Below are 21,254 nucleotides of genomic sequence, written 5' to 3'. Positions count from 1 at the left end.
CTCATTTAAAAAGTGTTTAACCTATGTGGCAATCCTCTTATGTTCAGCCTACGCACAGAAGCATGGCTTCTTTCCAGCCCATAGTTCATGGGAGTGGAAATGCCACATATATAGGGGATGGCTCAGGGGGTTAATAAAACTAATGTATTTTTTCCTTTTCATATAAATTAGCCCAAGGTGTTAACTAATAGAATCCAGGCAGTGATCACAAAGAGATTATGCTAATAAATGCCAAACCAAGAGTGTGTGGCTCTATGTAATTGGAGAGAACAAATATTTCAGCACAGCTAGCCCTGAAATTGCCTAGGTGTACAAAGTAACTTGTTGAATTTCCACAAACCTATATAAATACTGTTGAGAAAGATATGCCAATTCAGGCGCTTTGGTTATATGAGCTCTGAAACAGAGCACTGCTTATCAGTAAGGCTCCTGAACTATCAGCACCCTTGCTGGGAAAGATTTATGGCTAACCTTTGCTAGGTTGGTGGCAAATAACAGTGGGGAAATGTTTCTTACAGAACAGGCAGTCAGGTGGCTCAACATGAAATTAGATATGTTTCCAGACTTAGCAGGTAGCTGTAGGTCTGATTGAAATCCGGGATCTCAAATAACAAAAGAAAGAAAGACTCAGTACCTGGTGTATGGTCTTGCCACTGAAAAACCGCTGTGATGTTTTCAGCACTACATGCACTTCAGAGGAACAGCATGGCTTTGATTCGGTGTGGTATGTTGGTACAGCACGAGGCCTTCCACTCCTAGGAAGCAGAGCAAATGATATAATTCTCACAAGTGCATTACTGAACATCAGTCTCCCCCTTTCGAGTGTCCTTCAACTGCTTTGGTGGATCCAGACTTATAAATAAACATCCCTTGAATAACCACGACATTTGTATTTCTGTCTTCAGTATCCCAGGGCGTCTCTCTGCTGTGCCAAACAGCTTTAGAATGGAGACAAAACCAAGAGAACTCCAGTTCTTATAGGAAAACGTGAATTTCATACTGCAGCTATGGGAAAGTTCAAGCCGTATGACACCTTTTTGCATAAAGTGCCTCGCTAAAGATTCAGTGATAATTGGAAATGATACATTACTATCTCAGTCTGATGTTTTACAGATGAGATATGTTGACCTCTGTCCATCTTTGGAAACAACAGTGGGAGACTGTGTGATCTTGTATGATTGCATGATGCACGGGGATGCTCAGCTAGCCTGCTAAGCCAGCTCTGCTCCCACTTCCTTCTCTTCAACTAGCATGGAACAAGGAAGGTACAATCCACCATAACCTTTGCCAAATAGGAAAAAGTCAACTTTTGGAGGAGGTAGTCAAGCAGCAGGGAGGTCTCAATGGTGCATATGGATGGGGAACAGTTCGGTTTGCATTTAAAAGCAAACCTATCTAAATATGTGAAGCGAAACACAGCCATCCTTCAGAATTCACACTTCTCTGAATTTAAGCAAGTAGTTTTCAAGCCGAGTAACGTGTAGAAAAGTACATATACTGGGACGGATGTGCATGAAAATGAATATATTAGTGGAAATAACATACAAAAAGTCATTATATTCGGGGAAATAGAGTTGCAGAAAACACATATACTATTCTTCAGAGAAAAATGTGTAATATTAGGAGAAATTTACACTAAGATACTGCTCAATATTCATGATAATATTTTTTATTGCAAAGTGAGGTGGAAATGTGCAGCACACTGAACGTAAAATTGGAAAAATGAGAAACTGAGAAATTGACCAATTTGTCCACATCCCTACTAGTCAATGAAACCTTATTTCCTTTCCCTATGTGTCATTTCCATGGTCCTCAGCAGGAAATGATGCTCCTGAGCATTTCCTGCCTTTTGCAGCTCCTCCCAGCTGCTAGTTCTCTCTCACATAAAATCAGCAGAAAGCATGAAACCAATATAAGCAGCACGAAAGCAACATTTATTCTAATACGCCACCACAGGATCTGTTTGATGAAGGCTGCCCTCAGAAATAAATAGTAATGGAATATGATAGCATAATGTAAAACTAGCCTAAAAACTCCCGAGAGGAAAAAATGCTAAGTGGCAGACATGCGAAATGCGCCATAAAAACCCAAACAAAATTATGAATGAACAGATTGGAAAGCATCTCAGACCGATGATGGACTGTACTGTCCATCCATACTAGACAGGAAGAGCTCTTCTGTTTGCCACATGAGAAATGGAATATGTAACTAGGCTCTAAATCAACAGGGCATAATTCTGATCAAACATGGTTAGGTTCAGGGGCTGCAAGTCACAGTTGAGGACATTGTCTGCCGTGTTTTAGCATCATGGACATGGGTTAGTTTAAACTCCGAATTGCAGTTTTCTTTTGAAACACTGAGATGCACTTCTTTATACATTTATATGAAGTGGCACAATATACTGCCTGATTTTAGATCTCCTTCTGCAGTAGTAAATGGTACCCAGGTGCTCGTGTGTCATATGGAAACTGTGATAAACTACTAGTGGTAATTGGGTTCACTCTAAGTATGGCACTTGCATTATCCTGGAAAGGAACTGTGAATAACATTGGTTGTTTCTGCATACTGATTTACACATATGAAATTGCTGGAGCTCGAGAAGAGACTTCAAAATATGTAGGCGTACTAAATCAGTATGCAAAAATTGCCTATTAAGAATAAAAAAATATGTCTCAAACCAAATATAGTCCTTGAATATATAGAAGCATATAACCATATATCTTTAAGTGTACAGAACCTTGCAGAAAGTATCTAGGTTACAAAAATATCAGCCTCTCTGTATAATGTATTTCCATCAATTCACAAGTGTGTGCATATTCCCCCTGCATGCTAGTCTCCTGAATTTTGAAACTTCCCATATAGCTTCAGCCACCACTGAAAATAAGTTCAACTGTGGGTGCTCAAACTTTGAACATTTCAATAGCTTAGCATGTCATAGCAGGACATAGTCCAAATCATATACCAACACTTTCTGTGGCAGGCAAGAGGTGATGGTAGGAGTACCCAGTGCATTTTTTGTGTGGGATGTTGGGGAGGGGTGAGTGGATCTACAGTGACATACATACATGGAAGGATACAGAAGAAAGACAGAAGTCCTACTGGGTCCAGAAGCTGTCACTTGTGCAAAATGAAGCATCTAGGCTAGGCAACCTGAGATATTATATACCTAATATTGGCCTGGTCAATAAGATCTGCTAGTGAGGCCCTAATGATTGTCCTGCAGCCTTCAGAGATTTGTCTTGCTAAAGGGGGTGGAGAAAACAAGAAAAGCATCTCCCTCATAATGTCCTGGCATTCTGTGTGACCCTCAAACTGCGCAAGAAGAGGGCTGAGGCTTAGCCAAATGATAATGTAGGTGCACAAAGGCTAGGCTTAAAGACTGTCGAAAAGGGATAGGGAAACTTTGGACATCCAGATATTTCTGGGCTCCGACTCTCACCATAGTCACTGGGACTTATAGGAGATGCAGGGGCGTCTTACCCATAGAGGCTAGTGGCGCGGGGCACCAGGGCGCCAAGTTCAGGAGGGTGCCAGAGAAGAGGCGGAGGCTGGATGTGGCACCTCCTGGCATCAGCTCGCCGCCCTCGCCACGTTGCGTTGAAGCAGTGCCATTCCGGGAGCCTCCGTCTGCTGTGGCCACCGCGGCACAAAGCGTCCAGCTGAGCCGGGAGTCCAGCCTCCGTCCAGCTGCTGCCCGCCTCCTCCAGCCCCACCATGGCAGTGCTGTCCTCCCTAAAAAAAGGTAGACAACTCTGGTAAATGGGGGGGGGGCGCAGAGGGAGCTTTGCACCACAGCGCTGGATATGCTTAAGACGGCCCTGAAGAGATGGAGTCACTTGCATGAGTGAATTTGCACAAAGCTTAACTGTTCTCATACATTAAGGTTTTTTAAATTTAATTTTAGAAAAATCCATCTTATAACAATATATTACGTTACAGTGCTTTATACAACACCCTTCCTTTCATTTGGAAAAGAGATGGAACCTGCTGACCCAGATTTCTCACTCAAAAACAATAAATTTAACTGTGAATTGATCCTGCAACAAATGCATCTTTTTATTTTTAAAACTTTTAAGGTACTGTTTGAATGTTTCCCACGCATTTCCCACATTATAAGAGTAATTATAATCACTGACCCTGTTTTCTTTCCCATTATTTCCTTCTCATTGCATTCCTTTCCTTTGCTAGTTCAATTTTTCATGATATTCTCTCATGTAACGGGAGGGCGGTTCATACCAAATATGAACACTTCTTTCCCCACAGAGACTTGCAGAGTGTGAAGAAGAGAAGAAAACCTATTTCCTTTGGAGTGTTTGTTAGCTCCTTTTATGTCCTCTGCCTAATAGATGTGCTACTAACAATGAATTAATCTTACCACTATTTAATGTGAAAATTACTATATCTTGTTTTCTATCACCTGTATGCTGGAGTTGACCCAGCATTTTCATCTCACAATGGATTTAACTTTTTAAAGGAAAGAAATCAAATGTTCTATTTAGGCACTATAAATTAATTAAATTTGTGACTCAGATTGGTGTTCTCAGTTTCCCAGTAGGACACTGGTGCTTTGTGATGATTTTTATCCTAAACTAAAGCATCTCTCACGACATTTTTAATTTAAAAATGTTTTAATACAACCAGAAAAAACATAAAATGGAGAACAAGAATAGTACATATTATTTAAATTCATATGCCACCCTCCATCCAAAGATCACAGAGCAGTTTGCAAAATAAAAATACAAAACGATACAGAAATAAAGATACAATGACACAATAAACATCCTTAAAACAAATACAGTGGTACCTCGGTTCTCAAATTTAACCTTTTCCAGAAGTCCGTTCTAAAACCAAAGTGTTCCAAAACCAAGGCGTGCTTTCCCATAGAAAGTAATGCAAAACGGATTAATCCGTTTCAGACTTTTAAAACCAACCCCTAAAACAGCAATTTAACATCTATTTTACTATCTAACAAGACAATTGATCCATAAAATAAAAGCAATAATCAAAGTAATGTACTATAAATATTGTAGATGATAAAAAAAAATTATTACCTGCACTGATGATAGTCATTGTTTGGATGGGGGGCTTTTATCCATTTCTGCAGTCACACAATCAATCTATCAGTAGCTGAACTGGGTTAAACAGAGTCACAAAAACAAATGAATCTAAAAAGCCTCAAAAACAAAAATGCAAAATAAATAGCAAAAACGTGCCAAGCTTAATCCATTCCAGAAGTCTGTTTGTCTTCCGAAATGTTTGAAAACCAAGGCACAGCTTCTGATTGGTGCAGGCGCCCCAGAAACAATAGCCGACGACCGCATTGGATGTTCAGCTTCTGAAAAACGTTTGAAAAACGGAACACACACTTCCGGGTTTTTGGTGCTTGGGAACCAAGGCATTTGAGTAGCAAGGTACCACCGTACATCTTCACCAAGCAGTATGGATGAGGCCATCATAGCTGTCAGCAATGGGTGAGAGATCCAGCTTTGAGAAGCTTTCAGAAAGCATGCAAGCAAGGAGTCCCCTTTAGAAATGGGAAACATGGTTTTGTAAGCCACAGAAAGAAGCAGAATAGCCATGATCCAGCCAAAGTTGTGTCAGTTACTCCATAAGGGGAGAATTCAAGGCGGAGAATTCAAGGTTTGCCATATTTCAAAAAGCAGCTGGAGGGAAATAATGTTACATGCCAGCTTCAGGACTGCAATACCTTTTCCCATGTTCCAAAGCTTCCCCCAACTGGCCCCCTTTTGCCACAGTCCCCAGCAGAACAGCAAAGGGGGGGGGGCAGAGGCTTCTCTGTCCAGAACAGGAAGGCTTGAGAGTGTCGATCTTGCTCTGTCTTCCAGAGCTGAATGTTTCATTCCCTAGGGAACCAGGGCTCCCTGGCCAGATCAGGCCTGCAGCTCCTTCCGATCCAGGCTACGACATCTCTTGCAGTAGTCCTCTCTTTGTTTTCTTTCTTTCTTCTTTGTTTTAAAATAATGTTTATTAAAGTTTCACAACCAATAAAAAATTCCAAGATTTATGCATAAAAGAAAACTACTAAAATATAAAAATACAAAAACAAAACACATAAAGAGTACACGATAAGAAACAGCAATGGAAAGAAGACAAAGAAAGGGAAAAAACAGAGAAAAAAGCCAAAAGACAAAACAGAAAATAGATTATTATTATTCAAATCTTATACTTCACTCACTAGTTTCTTGACCTCCTCACACCTCCCATTTTGTATTCCAGTTCAAATATTAAGTTCAGCAAATCCTTACCCTCTAACATTTATCCTCACTCAAGATATTAACCTATTATAAATTTCAATTTTCCAGTTATCAATCCTTATTTACATTTTCTTAAAGGTCTTTTTACCAATACCAATTATTTTCCATCAGACATCATTTTAACATTCCTTAATTTTACAGTACTTCTGCAGGTAGTCTTTAAATTTCTTCCAGTCTTCCTCCACCGACTCTTCTCCCTGGTCACGAATTCTGCCAGTCATCTCTGCCAATTCCATATAATCCATCACTTTCATCTGCCATTCTTCCAATGTGGGTAGCTCCTGTGTCTTCCAATACTTCGCGATGAGTAGTCTTGCTGCTGTTGTTGCATACATAAAGAAAGTTCTATCCTTCTTTGGCACCAATTGGCCGACTATGCCCAGGAGAAAGGCCTCTGGTTTCTTCAAGAAGGTATACTTAAATACCTTTTTCAATTCATTATATATCATTTCCCAGAAAGCAGTAGTCCTCTCTTTGAGCTAGGCTAAAATTCAAAGATCACAATGTCTGTCAAAAAGAACGTGGACAGCCTGATCCTCAGCTTATGGAGTCCAGCTTACAAGCCAACCATCACAGCAAAGTTCACAAACTTTCCAAACATAGCCCATTACATTCACTTCACACTAAGCCAGGCTTCCTCAACCTCGGCCCTCCAGATGTTTTGAGACTACAATTCCCATCATCCCTGACCACTGGTCCTGCTAGCTAGCGATCATGGGAGTTGTAGGCCAAAAAGATCTGGAGGGCTGAGGCTGAGGAAGCCTGCACTTAGCTTTCTGATGGTACATCTCCCTCTCACCCTGTCCGAGTAATATAGGAGTACTAGACAGATGTATAAGCCTACCCTGTAGAAGCACACCAAATTAGGCAAATTACGCGGGTGGCGCTGTGGGGTAAACCACAGAGCCTAGGACTTGCTGATCAGAAGGTCGGCGGTACGAACGGTGAGCTCCCGTTGCTCAGTCCCTGCTCCTGCCAACCTAGCAGTTTGAAAGAACACCAAAGTGCAAGTAGATAAATAGGTACCGCTCCGGTGGGAAGGTAAACAGCATTTCCGTGTGCTGCTCTGGTTCGCCAGAAGTGGCTTAGTCATGCTGGCCACATGACCTGGAAGCTGTACGCCGGCTCCCTCGGCCAGTAAAGTGAGATGAGTGCCGCAACCCCAGCGTTGGTCACGACTGGACCTAATGCTCAGGAGAGATGGAGGAACACTGTGGGGTTGTTGTCTTTTTATTAAAAAACAACAACAACCAAAACCAAGTTTCAACAAAGAAATTGGAGAGATGTGTTCAACTTAAAAGCTAACACCAAAAAGTAAACACAACAGAGCCTTTCCAAACGCCCTTCTTAAGATTATTAGAGTATGGTAGTCAGGGTTAGAACTGATAAACCTTAACATTTTGACTGCCTTTCAAGAACTGCAAGAACAATGTGTGTGTGTTGTGGTGGTTGGTATTAAGAACTTGGCAGGAAACGATAAATGGTCAGATGGCCAAAATTTACCTTTACCTTTTAACAAAAATAATAATGAATGCCTTGATTCTGTCCTCACAGATATGAGTTGTACGATTCTCTTTGCCTTCATCACTGTTTCTGCTTTTCCTGTTTCTAGATCATTAAACTTACTAAGCTCTGAATGAAGGTTTTGTTTAGCTTCTAAAACATTTCATGATGTTCCTGTTAGCAAGCTGGTAGGGAAGATCAAACCAAATATTTTGAATTCGCTTGTGAAGAAGTATTATTATAGGTGACAAAAAAAAATACAGGGGCTGGAGATAATGTGAATTGCACTGATTATACCTTCAATGCCACCATTCAAAGTGTTTTGAAATGCTGGCTAGGAGGAGGTTTGCACCTCTGCTGTTGAAAGGATTACAAAATATCTGCTTGTAGCCAGTGATGACTTACATGATGCTGAACATATTGTCTATAGATAACTACAAGGAGGATCTGAACATGTCAATGTAGAAAGGAAGCATGATTCAGAGCAATTCCATGGAGATAAAACTTTGGTACAGACTGATCTAGGAACAAATATACATTTTACTAATCTTTTCTTTACTTGCATTCTTAAAAGATGCATACGGAAGTTCCAGGAAACAACAGAAGACGCACACAGAAATAGTATTTTGACAGAGGGCCGTGCTACAAAAAACAAGAAACAATTTGGTGTCTAGGACTGCTGAACAGCCAATAATGATTCCAATTTCCTTAAGATTTTGTGCTCAGAAACTACCGGTAGCAACATGGGGGGAAACCCACCACATGTGGGTAATATGTGCCAACAGCATCACATATTCTCCAACAAGTCTGATGAATGGTATTATGAACATATGCTATTCACACCAGTGTACAGTGGTACCTCGGGTTACATACGCTTCAGGTTACAGACTCCGCTAACCCGGAAATAGTACCTCGGGTTAAGAACTTTGCTTCAGTATGAGAACAGAAATCGCGCGGTGGCAGCAGGAGGCCCCATGAGCTAAAGTGGTACCTCAGGTTAAGAACGGACCTCCAGAACGAATTAAGTTCTTAACCAGAGGTACCACTGTATAGTACCTTCTATGGATGATTTCAGTGGAATTATCTCATATACTGACCAATACAGAGAAAAGCAGCTTAGTGTACCAATTTTAATTCCAAACAATGTCTTCCAAGGTCTCACTCAAATCGACTTCGCATCCTTTAACTGCCTCACGAGGGGCAGCCTAAGTGGCTGTTCCAAACAATGGCAGAAGTTTGAGTAAAGCAGCGGTGGGGAGACAATGAGAGGAAAATGGCAATTTTAAACAACAGCAGAAGTTTGAGTAAGGAGAGATGGAGGAACACTGTGGGGTTGTAGTCTTTTTATTTAAAAACAACCAAAAACAAGTTTCAACGAAGAAATAGGAGAGATGTGTACAGCATAAAAGCTAACACCAAAAAGTAAACACAGCAGAGCCTTTCCAAACGCCCTTTTTAGGATTATTAGAGTGTGGTAATCAGGGTTAGAACTGATAAACCTTAACGTTTTGACTGCCTTTCTAGAACTGCAAGAACAATGTGTGTGTGTTGTGGTGGTTGGTATTAAGAACTTGGCAGGAAACGATAAATGGGCAGATGGCCAAAATTTAGCATGGATCACAAGTTGTTCAAGCCTTATTTAGCAAATTCACATAAGTTGCTGGACGTAACTTATAAGATGATGTTTCATTCCGAGGACTGCAGAAAAGACGTATGTGGGTGGATGGATGGATAGATGATAGATGATATGACAATGTCCAAGATTCATTGTTTCTGTTGGTAACTCATTGAAGATAGTTTGAGAGACAATATAAATGACATTGTTTAATTAAAATCCAAATATCATACATCTGTAATGTCAAATATAGATCAAAACTATGTTATAAGACAAAGATGTTAACTAATTAGCAAGTAAAATAATGCAAAGCAAATGCATAACAATCCTTCAGGGAATTTGCATATATGACCAATTTCCCTCCGGGGCTAGTCTACAAAGCATTGTTCTGAAGATCAAAGGAATAAATTAGCATCAATATCTATATTGTTTATAGCTGAAATGCAAAAAAAAAGAGCTGTGGGAAATCCCAACTATTTCCGACCTGAAATCAACAATTCATGGTCTTGCTGTCCTGAAGAATGTCAAGAAGTGGCTTAGTGGGAATATGGTCAGTGCTGAATACCCAGCAAAACTGTTCTTCATTTCATCATACTATTTCTCAGCCTACTTGCAGAGGTTATGATGTGATGTTAAGGAATCCATATTCTGGATGCATGCCAGCCTACGATCGCGGGAGCCCTGGTGGATTAAACAAATGTTTCATCTAGTCCAGCCTTCTTTTCCCAGAGGTGGCAATGAACTCTCCCTGATCTTTGTCCCAGCATCTGATGTCTGAAGGCATTCCACCTCTGAACAATTCAATGCTCATATGTGATTTGCACTTCAACTATGACTGGGTTAAGTCAGTCAGAGAATCACTTATTTTATCATGGCTTTTTTTCATTAGTCACACTTAAAGCGGCTATTGTTTTTGAATTATTTCTGGATGTAAATGTAAGGGGTGCATAAATTGCTTTTGATTTGGTATAGAGATGACGTTAAAAGAATGAGGGTGTGACATATTCTCTCTCTCTCTCACACACACACACACACACACAAACACACACACACTCACTGCTTAATGTCTGAAGAAAAGTCCTACAAAGATTGCTAATTCTTTTGTCATTTTCTGGTTGGTCCTAATAAAGGCATTATTCCAAGGATATTTTGATTTTTTAAAAAAAATCCTGATGGACCAGTGGAGCTTCAGACATTAGATCCAATGGTAGCATGAACATAAGGCAGGTCACACAACCAGTCTTTTCATCTTTAGGGGACCATCTGGAGCAGTGGGAACTGCTGAATTGAGAAAGAGAGGTGGAGGGTTCTTGTACAAATGGAAATTCTGCTAGCATTACCAGTACGTTTCCGAGCACATTTCAAAGTGTTGGTGCTGACCTTTAAAGCCCTGAACGGCCTTGGCCCAGTATACCCGAAGGAGCGTCTCTACCCACATCGTTCAGCCCGGACACTGAGGTCCAGCTCCAAGGGCCTTCTGGCGGTTCCCTCACTGTGAGAAGCGAGGTTACAGGGAACCAGGCAGAGGTGTCTCAGTAGTGGCGCCCACCCTGTGGAACACCCTCCCTTCAGATGTCAAGTAGATAAACAACTACAGTGGAACCTTGGGTTGCGGACGTAATCCGTGATGGAGGCATGTCCGCAACCCACAGCGTTTGCATCCTGAAGTGCCACGTCTGCACGATTTGGCACTTCTGCGCATGTGTGAGCAGCGAAACCAGGAAGTAACCCGTTCCAGTACTTCTGGGTTTCCTGCGGTCCGCAACCCGAAAACACGTAACCTGAAGCATCCGTAACATGAAGTATGACTGTATATGACATTTAGAAGACATCTGAAGGCAGCCCTGTTTAGGGAAATTTTAAATGACTGATATTTTGATGTATTTTTAATCTTTTGTTGGAAGCCGCCCAGAGTGGCTAGAGAAACCCAGCCAGATGGGTGGGGTAGAAATAATAAATAATTATTATATATAAGATATCAATCAAATCAAAAGTTAAGAATGGGGTGGAAGTATTTCGAAGATTATATGTCAAGATATTGTTCTAAAAATGACATGTTAATAGGCTTAGAATAAAAAATGTAAGCAATAACAAAACCAGTAATGAAAGAAGGAAAAATCAGAATTTAACAAAAATAATTTATTATAGAATGAAACAGGAAAAAGGTAGAAATAAATATAAAGTCAAATTGCTATGGAGGGAAGTAGAGGGTGGGTGGTGGGTTTTATAATTAAGTGTATAAATTTGCAGCTGTTGTAATTTAGATATTATATTTTATGTGAGGGAATCATTGGGAAGTTTGGTTATTGTGTATATATGTTAAGTTTCAAAATTAAAAGAATAAAAATAAATTATTATTATTATATTACTATTATAGCATAAGATTGCTCTTCCTAGTTTTGGACAATCACACTCAAGGGTGGTGTGTCCCATTTCACTGCTTGAGAGGAAACAGTAAGTGCTGCTGTGCCACCCACATCAAAGCATCCCTTAACTAGGTTGTGTGGCGGCAGTGCAAAGCAACAATCAGTTCTGGTGAGGTCTCACCAAAATCTCACAAAATCTTGATTGCTTCATAAGATCTTGTGAGATTTAAGAGAGACTGGTGAGAGCTCATCAGAAACTGGCACCAGTGCCAGCAGTGCTTCTCTGTGGGTGGTGGAGGGTTGTGGGGTACCTTGGGGTCTTGTCACTCAAGGTGGCTGCTTCACCCCACCTCATGGGCAGGTCAGCTCTGATCCCACTGCAGCGCTATACAACACAGAAGTGAGTCAGGGGACCCATTAAACTCCTGGAAAGGGTTTTTTGGGCAGTATGGTGGTCTCCAGAGGAGTTGGTTGAGTTTCCCTCCACTTGCACAACTATTACATGCAATCCTTTGTTTTATAAAGAGATATTTGCTTTGAAGCGTCAATTATCTGTCATATTCCATTGAAAAATATTGAATTCTCTCCCCGAAGAATTTGGTTTCTTTCAAATTCACATCTGAAAGGAGAATATCTACGAGGCTCAACCATTCTTTCCCCATAACAGAATGTTTGCAGTTTTGGAGAAGTGCTACACTACTTAAATCACCTTGCATTTCTGCCACAGTCCATCATTTAATACAACAAGTGGAAATAGCTCACCATCTTTTCTAAACCATTTCAGAAGGAAGGGTGACACCTTATTCAAATGGAAGACTTGGAAAGATTATGGAAAAAAGATTTACAATTCACAGCATACTATTCATTAAAGGAAAATGGCTTGAAAATGGTTTATAGGTGGTATGTGACACCTAGTAAAAATTATAAGACATACAAACACATGTTGGAGATGCAACCAAGGGGAGGGAACCCTATTCCATATGTGGTGGATGTTAGGACTCTTGCCCAGTGTCTGCAGTCATGGGATTGTTTTTATCACATGACAGTGTATTTTTTCATTCCACATAATGGGAAGTGATGGAGACAGGATGTTTTTATTCCTGTGTTTCCGTGATGTAGGACTATTGTCCTTTGTTTCTTTCTCTTTGCTGTCTGATGAGAAAGGGGAAGGAGCTAAGTCAGAATGCTCTGAGTGTATTATATGTGTAAATAAAGTAGTTTAGTGAAATGCTGCGCTACTGAGTCTGTCACGCGAACTGCCAACACTCTGCAGAATCCTGAAGTGGCATCAGTCGCTGTGATGTTCAGGCTGGAGAAAGCTTTTGAAGCTCTGACTGACCAAGAGGGAGAGAACATGCCAGTCGGGCATGTGTCTCTGCCGGATTCTTACTTGTGTGTAGGACGCAATATGGGATATGATGAAATTTAAAAAAAATGTTTGGGCCAACATTTAGTAAAAAACCAGAAGCTTTCCTATTGGGCATTATGACTATAAATATCTCAACAGATAAAAAAAGGGTGTTCCTTTACATGACGACAGCAGCCAGAATATTAATAGCAAAAAACTGGAAAGGAAAGATAATGCCAACTAAGGAAGAGTGGCAAAACAAAGTGTGTGAATATATGGAATTAGCTATGATGACAGAGGCAATAAGGGATCAATCAAGCCAAAGATATAAAGAGGAATGGGATTGTTTTGAAAGATATTTACGCAAGCATGTTTTCTAATGGGGAGGAAAAATATTAAGAGGTGCTGAAAATAAATTTCACAAAGGGATAAAGTAGTCAGGGAAGAATCATTCTTTTTAATGACAATAAATAAAGTGTAAAATAACACAGTTTGGAGAAAAGTGAGTATGAAGAAGCCGTAAGGAGGTGGGGAAGTCAACTTGGAGAAAAAGAAAGTTATGGTGGGAAATGTTCTTTGGTGACTGTCATAGTACTTTGAAAGGGAAAATTCAATGTATGTAAGTAAGAATATAGTATATATAATTAACAGGGAGTGGATGAAGATTTATGCATATGTATATGTAATTTTTAAAATGCAATAACAAAAAAAATTCAGAAGGAAAATTTACAGAAAGTTCTCCAGGGTACTTGTGAAGTAGGCATTATAGTCATTATATTTATGTACATATATTTTGGGCCTATAAATCCTACCTGCAGCACTTGCTCCTGCTGTCCCTGGGACCAGGTTCTGAGATTATTATGGTGTTTTGCCCCTCCCACCAACTGACCCTCTTTCCTGCCCACAAACAAATAATACTTGACTTATTTTTGGAGGGAACATGTCACATAATCCCTATGTTTGTCAAACTATATGTCCTATTTTAACCACACAGACAGACACATAAAGAGTGCTGGGGCAGCAGCTAACTATTCAGAATGTTGCCTGTTCTGCTTTAATGCTGCTATTTTTTTTTATTGGCTCCAGCAACTCTCACAAGATCTGAACTATAGGTGAAAAAATATTACCCAGAATGATCTTCAATTTATTTCTATATTTTTCCTCATGACTGTGGAGTTGCAACCTCAGCTAGGAGCATCTGGATCTCCAAAGGCCAAATAAAGCCTTTTTCCACCTCTTCATGCTTGGGCCATGTGCCGACTCCATGAAATTCTGCTACTCTGATCAATCCGATTTTTGCATTTCTCAAAATGGGCATATTTCCCCTGAACCAGCTGGTGGCTAGTAGCAACAATCACCTTAGCTAAAAGTTTAGAAGGATCCTCCTTTTTGGAGCAGTGGAGATAAATCTAACCAGAATGGTGGGGGGGGGGTCCGAGAAACTGAGGTGCAGAGCCAACTTCTAAATCTCCTTTACCACTATTGCTTCATGCAAAGAATTCAGAGGGGGGAAATCACTGAGTGGAATCTGCTGTGATTTTGCTTAATTCCACTTGTGTGTTAGTCAGATTAAGAGTGCCATGAGAATGTAGACTGCTAAGTAGCCAAGGATGTTTCACATGTCTTAATTACAGCATGTTTATATTTCTTCTTTATGATGTTCTGCTTCCTACCAAATTAAAGCAGGGAGGGGGAATCTCAAGGAGAAAATTCCCCAGGCAAACGAGACATATGGCTGCATCCTATCAAGGCTAAGAAGAGTCCTGTTTTTTTACAAATGCCATTTATTTTACAAACCACAGAGCATAATACACAAGACAATCTCGTTTCAAAATTTAAAAGGAAAACCAGGGAGCTCTTTCTGCATTGCACATCCAAAGCATTGCCGAGTTGCACTCTCTTGTCCTCTTTGGTTCAAATCTGATTGAACCAAATTGCGCGCACCAACTGTCCTCAAATATGATGCCAAAGCCATATGACCCAACGGCCTCGCAACATGTCTGTGGCTCTGCTTCCAACAAAAGCTTGGTTCTCCAGGAAGAGATGACATGGAAATTCTTCAAAAATGATGGCCATACAGCCAAGTTTGCCCTCAGTTCCTAGTCACATGAACCCCATGGTGTGGGTGAATAAGCCCTGCCATGGCATCATAAGGCCAATGCAAGTAAGTGCCACCTGGTATAATCACCCAGGCAGGCAAAATTTAACAGCCGAATTTGGTGCTCCGGGCAATAAACAAGCATCCAAGCAATGAATCCCGGTCCACATTCCTGCCCTTTTCTTAATTACCCATTCCCAAAGGAACTAAGCCTGCCTTTCCTGAAAATAGTGCGCACATGCGGATGGAGAAGGCTAAACAAAATTAAGATCAGAAGCAGAAATGTTTTGTTATTGCAAGGGAGAAAAACGAGAAAAATACAGCCATTCCTGAAGTCCCTTCTCTACCTGAGATATAGGGCTGAGCCCCCTGGTGTGGCTGGAGGGAAGTCAGCTCGTCCCTTAAATAGGGACCAAGCCCCTCCTCAGACCCCCCTCAGGAATGTACCAATTGGTACCAAGGATTTTCCCGCTCTGCCCCTCTCGCCCAAAGGTTGCCCTACAAAGTGAAGGCGGTGAAGGTCCTGTGTGAGTGTCTGGAGGCAGTTGGAGGATGGATGGCGGCTAACAGATTGAGGCAGAAGTACTGTTTTTGAGGGACAGGAGGCAGGCAGGTGTGGAGGACTCCCTGGTCCTGAGTGGGGTAAATGTGCCCCTGAAGGACCAGGTGCGCAGCCTGGGAGGCATTTTGGACTCACAGCTGTCCATGGAGGCGCAGGTCAATTCTGTGTCCAGGGCGGTTGTCTACCAGCTCCATCTGGTACACAGGCTGAGACCCTACCTGCCCACAGACTACCTTGCCAGAGTGGTGCATGCTCTAGTTATCTCCCGCTTGGACTTCTGCAATGCACTCTATGTGGGGCTACCTTTGAAGGTGACCCGGAAACTGCAATTAATCCAGAATGCGGCAGCTAGACTGGTGACTGGGAGTGGCCGCTGAGACCACATAACACCGGTCCTGAGAGATCTGCATTGGCTCCCAGTATGTTTCCGAGCACAATTCAAAGTGTTGGTGCTCACCTTTAAAGCCCTAAACGGCCTCGGTCCTGTATACCTGAAGGAGCGTCTCCACCCCCATCGTTCAGCCCGGACACTGAGGTCCAGCTCCAAGGGCCTTCTGGTGGTTCCTTCACTGTGAGAAGCCAAGTTACAGGGAAACAGGCAGAGGGCCTTCTCGGTAGTGGTGCCCGCTCTGTGGAACGCCCTCCCACCAGATGCCAAGGAAATAAGCAGCTATCCTAGTTTTAAAAGGCGTCTAAAGGCAGCCCTGTTTAGGGAAGTTTTTAATATTTAATGCTGTATTGCTTTTAACACTCGCCCAGAGTAGCTAGGGAAACTCAACCAGATGGGCGGAGTATAAATAATAATAATAATAATAATAATAATAATAATAATAATAATAATTATTATTATTATTATTATTACTACTACTACTACTATTATAAAGGGGGACTGGAAATATCCTACTACTACTACTACTACTACTACTACTATTATAAAGGGGGACTGGAAATATGCCAGTCCCCTTTAGCCAAATAAAGGCAGCGGCGTTGTGGAAAGAGTTCAAATTTATTGCAGATTGCAGTAAGAAGGGATGATCCAGAGGAATTTTCCAAATCCCAGACCCCAAATACAAACTGCAAGGTACTTTTATAATATCCACTTTATGTGATTAGCTCATGAACACTCCCTTTCAGCAATAGGATTGGATAACTGAATGTGTGGGCAGCTTGTGAGTCCCTAAAACTAATTTAATTGGTCAGAACAGCCTGCTCCTAAATTACTACGGCAACAGGTATATTTGAGCAAAGCATAAATTCGCGATTCTTCCGCCTCATGCCAAACCTTGCTTTTCCGCTATCTGCTGCATGAAGACTTGTCAGGAGAATGCACACCTTTGAAGTTGTGAAGACCAGTTGCACTTCTGCTATGTGGAGCTGGTAGGAGAGGCCCAACTTGTCAGCAAAAAAGACAAAAAAATGCATATTCTTCTCACGGGGGGGGGGGGGTGCAGGGAGGCTGTGGGATTTAACGAGCATTACACTAAGTGTGTAAAACTAATATATAAACATTTCCCGACTAACACACCTGCATCTGGTTCTATTCGAGGTTTAATTAGCAAACTGGCAGTTCAAGCTCTTAAATGAAAAACAAGAGAAGAGATGGAGGATAAAAAGCTAGGTTTGTGGGTGCTGTGGGCTCTGACATACTTCCTGGGCCCCAACGTCTACCTGGGTCCCAGATCATAATGTCACGTGACAAAGGTATTTGGGAGCCAAAGCTGTAAGGGAAGCAGCAAAGGAAATGTTGTGAAATGCTGAAAAGCTGCAGAATCATTTACAGTGGTGCCCCGCAAGACGAATGCCTCGCAAGACGGAAAACTCGCTAGACGAAAGAGTTTTCCGTTTTGGAGGTGCTTCGCAAAACTAATCTCCTATGGGCTTGCTTCGCAAGACGAAAATGCCTTGCGAGTTCCTGGTTTTTTTTCATCCCCCCCCCCTTTTTCTAAGCCGCTAAGCCGCTTATCAGCTGATCTGATAAACCGATAAGCCGCTAAAAGCCACTAATAGCACTAATCCATCAATGGGCTTGCTTCGCAAGACGAAAAACCGCTAGACGAAGAGAATCACAGAACGGATTCTTTTCGTCTTGCAAGGCACCACTGTAGCATGCTGAATCACTGTGACTCATCTTGAGGATCATTCATTCTCTGTATAAGTATTGTATCTGCTTGCAGGAAAACTATGTGTTTGTGGTGGAGCTTGTGCTCAATGGAGACTCTGTGACCCAGGAACTCTCTGTATGCTCTGAAGCTAGTTTAATCTTCTGTTCACTATGCTGTTATTTGCAAACAAATTTATTTTAACACAGTAAAGCTTTTATTCTTTTACTGAAGAAGACTCTGTATTATTAATTTAACCCAGGGGTAGGCAAACTAAAGCTCAGGGGCCGGATCTGGCCCAGTCGCCTGCTCAGTCAGGCCTGCAGACGGTCTGGGAATCAGCGTGTTTTTACATGAGTGTGCTTTTATTCAAAATGCATCTCTAGGTTTTTTGTGGGGCCTGCCTGGTGTTTTTACATGAGTAGAATGTGTGCTTTTATTTAAAATGCATCTCTGGGTTATTTGTGGGGCATAGGAATTTGTTCATTCCCCCCCCCCAAAAAAAATATATAGTCCAGCCCACCATGTGGTCTGAGGGACGGTGGACTGGCCCACACGGCTGAAAAAGGTTGCTGACCCCTGAATTAAGCTGTGCGTCACATAAAGCCAAGGCACCAGAACTTTCTCACTGGGTTACCACCAGCGTTCAAAACGCTCATTGCTCTAGGCCAGGGGTCTGCAACCTTTAAGACAAAAAGAGCCACTTGGACCCGTTTCCGAAGAAAAAACAACAACTGGGAGCCGCAAAACCATTGCGACATTTAAAACAAATATATCTCCGGAGCTGTGATCTGACAGCGGGCGGGAAGGTGACGTCGGGACGGTGCGTCCCGCACGTATCGCCCCCATGCGACGTCACAGCCAGTACAGCGCCCGCCACAGTGGAGTGTCGGGGCGCACAATGCACCTCCTCCCCTCGCTAGTATCTGCCCCGGAGCCGCAGCAAAGATGTAAAAGAGCCACATGCGGCTCCGGAGCCGCGGGTTGCAGACCCCTGTTCTAGGCGCATTTTGCAGTGGAAGGAAAGGAGGACCTTTTTCTGTCTCGCCTCTTCCAGTTACCCTCTGAAGACTGCATAAGAGACCCTCTTAAGACTATTGGGGGGGGACTAGACCATGTGGAAAATGAACATAAGATTTAAGCTGCAGTTCATTCCTTTTCAGCTTTGTATTGTTATTTAAAAAGTGCACCGGGACATTCCCTTGGTTTAAGGTGCCATTTAGCTCCTAGCTTTCAGATCTCAGTTTCTAACACTGGTTACCACAATGGGCTCCTAAGAATACTAAGAAGACTATCAGTAACAACAGAGGGCAGCCATCTTTTTGTACATAAAATTGCACAGCAAATGGTAACCACACAACCAATATATCTTCTCCTGTTTCCACTTGCAGCAGCAGCAGCAACACCACACCCCCTTATGGAAAGTTACAGAAGCTGTACCATTGGCACTACTAATGGTAAGTCCAACCCCTAAGAAACGTCTGCAGAATTTCAGGGAAATTCCCCTAGCTCGCTTCTCTCATTGCAAAATAGAGCAAAAAATTTACAAAAGGTCAATTGTACACGGCTCTGTTTCCTACCTTTGAAACCAACCTGCTTTCCAGGTTAAAACTTGCATTGATGAAAGCTTACAATCCAGTTAAGGATAAACATTTGATAAAAAATAACAGCTTATACAGCAAGGAAAGAAAGTACCCGGCCAATGCTAATGAAAGCATCTTCTGTGGTTATATCAGACCAACTAATAAAAACGTTCCTGTAAGGGAGTATCGTATCGTAACTCTGCCTTCTAAAACCTTGAATCCCCAGTTATCTTCACAGAGCTCCCTTTGCAGAAGATAAACAAAGTACAGTGGTACCTCAGGTTAAGCACTTAATTCGTTCCGGAGGTCCGTATTTAACCTGAAACTGTTCTTAATCTGAAGCACCACTTTAGCTAATGGGGCCTACTGCTGCTGCCGCGCCGCCGGAGCACGATTTCTGTTCTCATCCTGAAGCAAAGTTCTTAACCTGAAACACTATTTCTGGGTTAGCAGAGTCTGTAACTTGAAGCGTATGTAACCTGAAGCGTATGTAACCTAAGGTACCACTGTAAGAGCTCCAATGGTCAACATCCTGGTGCTGATAGCCACAGGCCACATTTCAAGTCTTCTGCTGACCACAAGACACATTTAGGTGAGCACTTGTGGAAAGAGAATTCATCATTCTAAATTGCTAGAGAGGCGTCCTGAAGCCATTTCTTTACACACAAAATGTATGCATATTGATTATTAAAACTCTTTTTCCTTAGCTTCTAGAAGTGCCACGGTTTAATTTTCTTCCCCCCTCCACCCATCCACCGGTGTGATAAGTCTTCTTGCTAACTTGCAGTATATAACAGCATGATGCACAGCATGTCATAGGAAGATTTGAAAATATGCATATTTAGCTACTCTTGCTTCCTGCATGAGTTTGCTACACGAGTCTTGGAGGAGGCATTAGGGTTTCTCAGGAGGTAGCAACCATGCCTACTTTTCGAGGCTGTAATAACCAACATTAAAAAAATATATTTTGAACTTGTGCAAATCAGCACTTATGGTCATTTGACTTCAGTTAATTATGGACTGGAAATGCTTTTCCATTTACTTTCAAATCCACTGCGGATCATCCGAATTGGTATGCTACAGCGCCACAGGGAGTAACCTGTGTACTATCTCCATTGGCATATGGTAAGAGTTTTTCCCCTCTCACTTTACTGGCCAGTTTTACAAACAGCCCATTAATTTTTCATGCTGTAGCAGTTTTTGGCATAACTTCTGTAAGACTCAACATTTGCTGACATGGCATTAAAAACTTTGATGAAATGGGGGGAAAAACAAAAACAACCCACTCCTTTTAGGCCATTCTGCTGATACTGCCTAAAAAATATATTTTTTTTGTTTCTCTCTTGTGCTGTGTTTTTATTCATCGACACAGGTTCATAAAAACTGTATCCATTCATTTAAGAGCCCGTTTGCTTTGACAGTTCATCTCTTTTGCATGCTGCTTCTGGCCGGTTAGTCGAAAGATGCACAGAATGTTACAAAATGAGGGTCTTCATTTAATAATAAGGAGGGCACATCTAAGTTGGCAGCGTCATGCACAATGAATCTGGGGCTACAGCACAAAACTAGCAGCATGAGGAGCAACCCAGGTAAGAGACCCTTGCGCTCATTCTGGGATGGCAACTGTGTGTAACTGAGCTGTGCAGGCTGATGGACAAATGATGTCAGATGGAAATACTCAGCCTAAATGAATAAACTAAGCAGCACTGTCAAAGCCCATGTAATTCTCTAAATTTGAGCAACATGCTCCAACATTAACTGACAAAACAGGCAAGCTTTATCTTTCTTCTATTGAAAACACCCTT

At 41.7% G+C, this 21,254-nt stretch overlaps 1 long non-coding RNA gene across 1 annotated transcript in view; it reads left to right on the top strand.

Moving 5' to 3' along the window:
- The first annotated feature begins 19,266 nt into the window (after positions 1-19,266).
- LOC310706066 overlaps positions 19,267-21,254 on the top strand; it is a 164,905-nt gene continuing 162,917 nt past the window's right edge. The window contains exon 1 of the long non-coding RNA XR_014525628.1: positions 19,267-19,323. This is a non-coding gene — a long non-coding RNA (uncharacterized lncRNA). The remainder of the gene's footprint in view (positions 19,324-21,254) is intronic.

Source organism: Podarcis liolepis (assembly GCF_965112155.1).
Source record: "Podarcis liolepis genome assembly, chromosome: 4".
NCBI lineage: Eukaryota > Metazoa > Chordata > Lepidosauria > Squamata > Lacertidae > Podarcis > Podarcis liolepis.
Note: the sequence above shows the minus strand (reverse complement) of the source record. Positions and strands in the feature narration are given on the sequence as shown.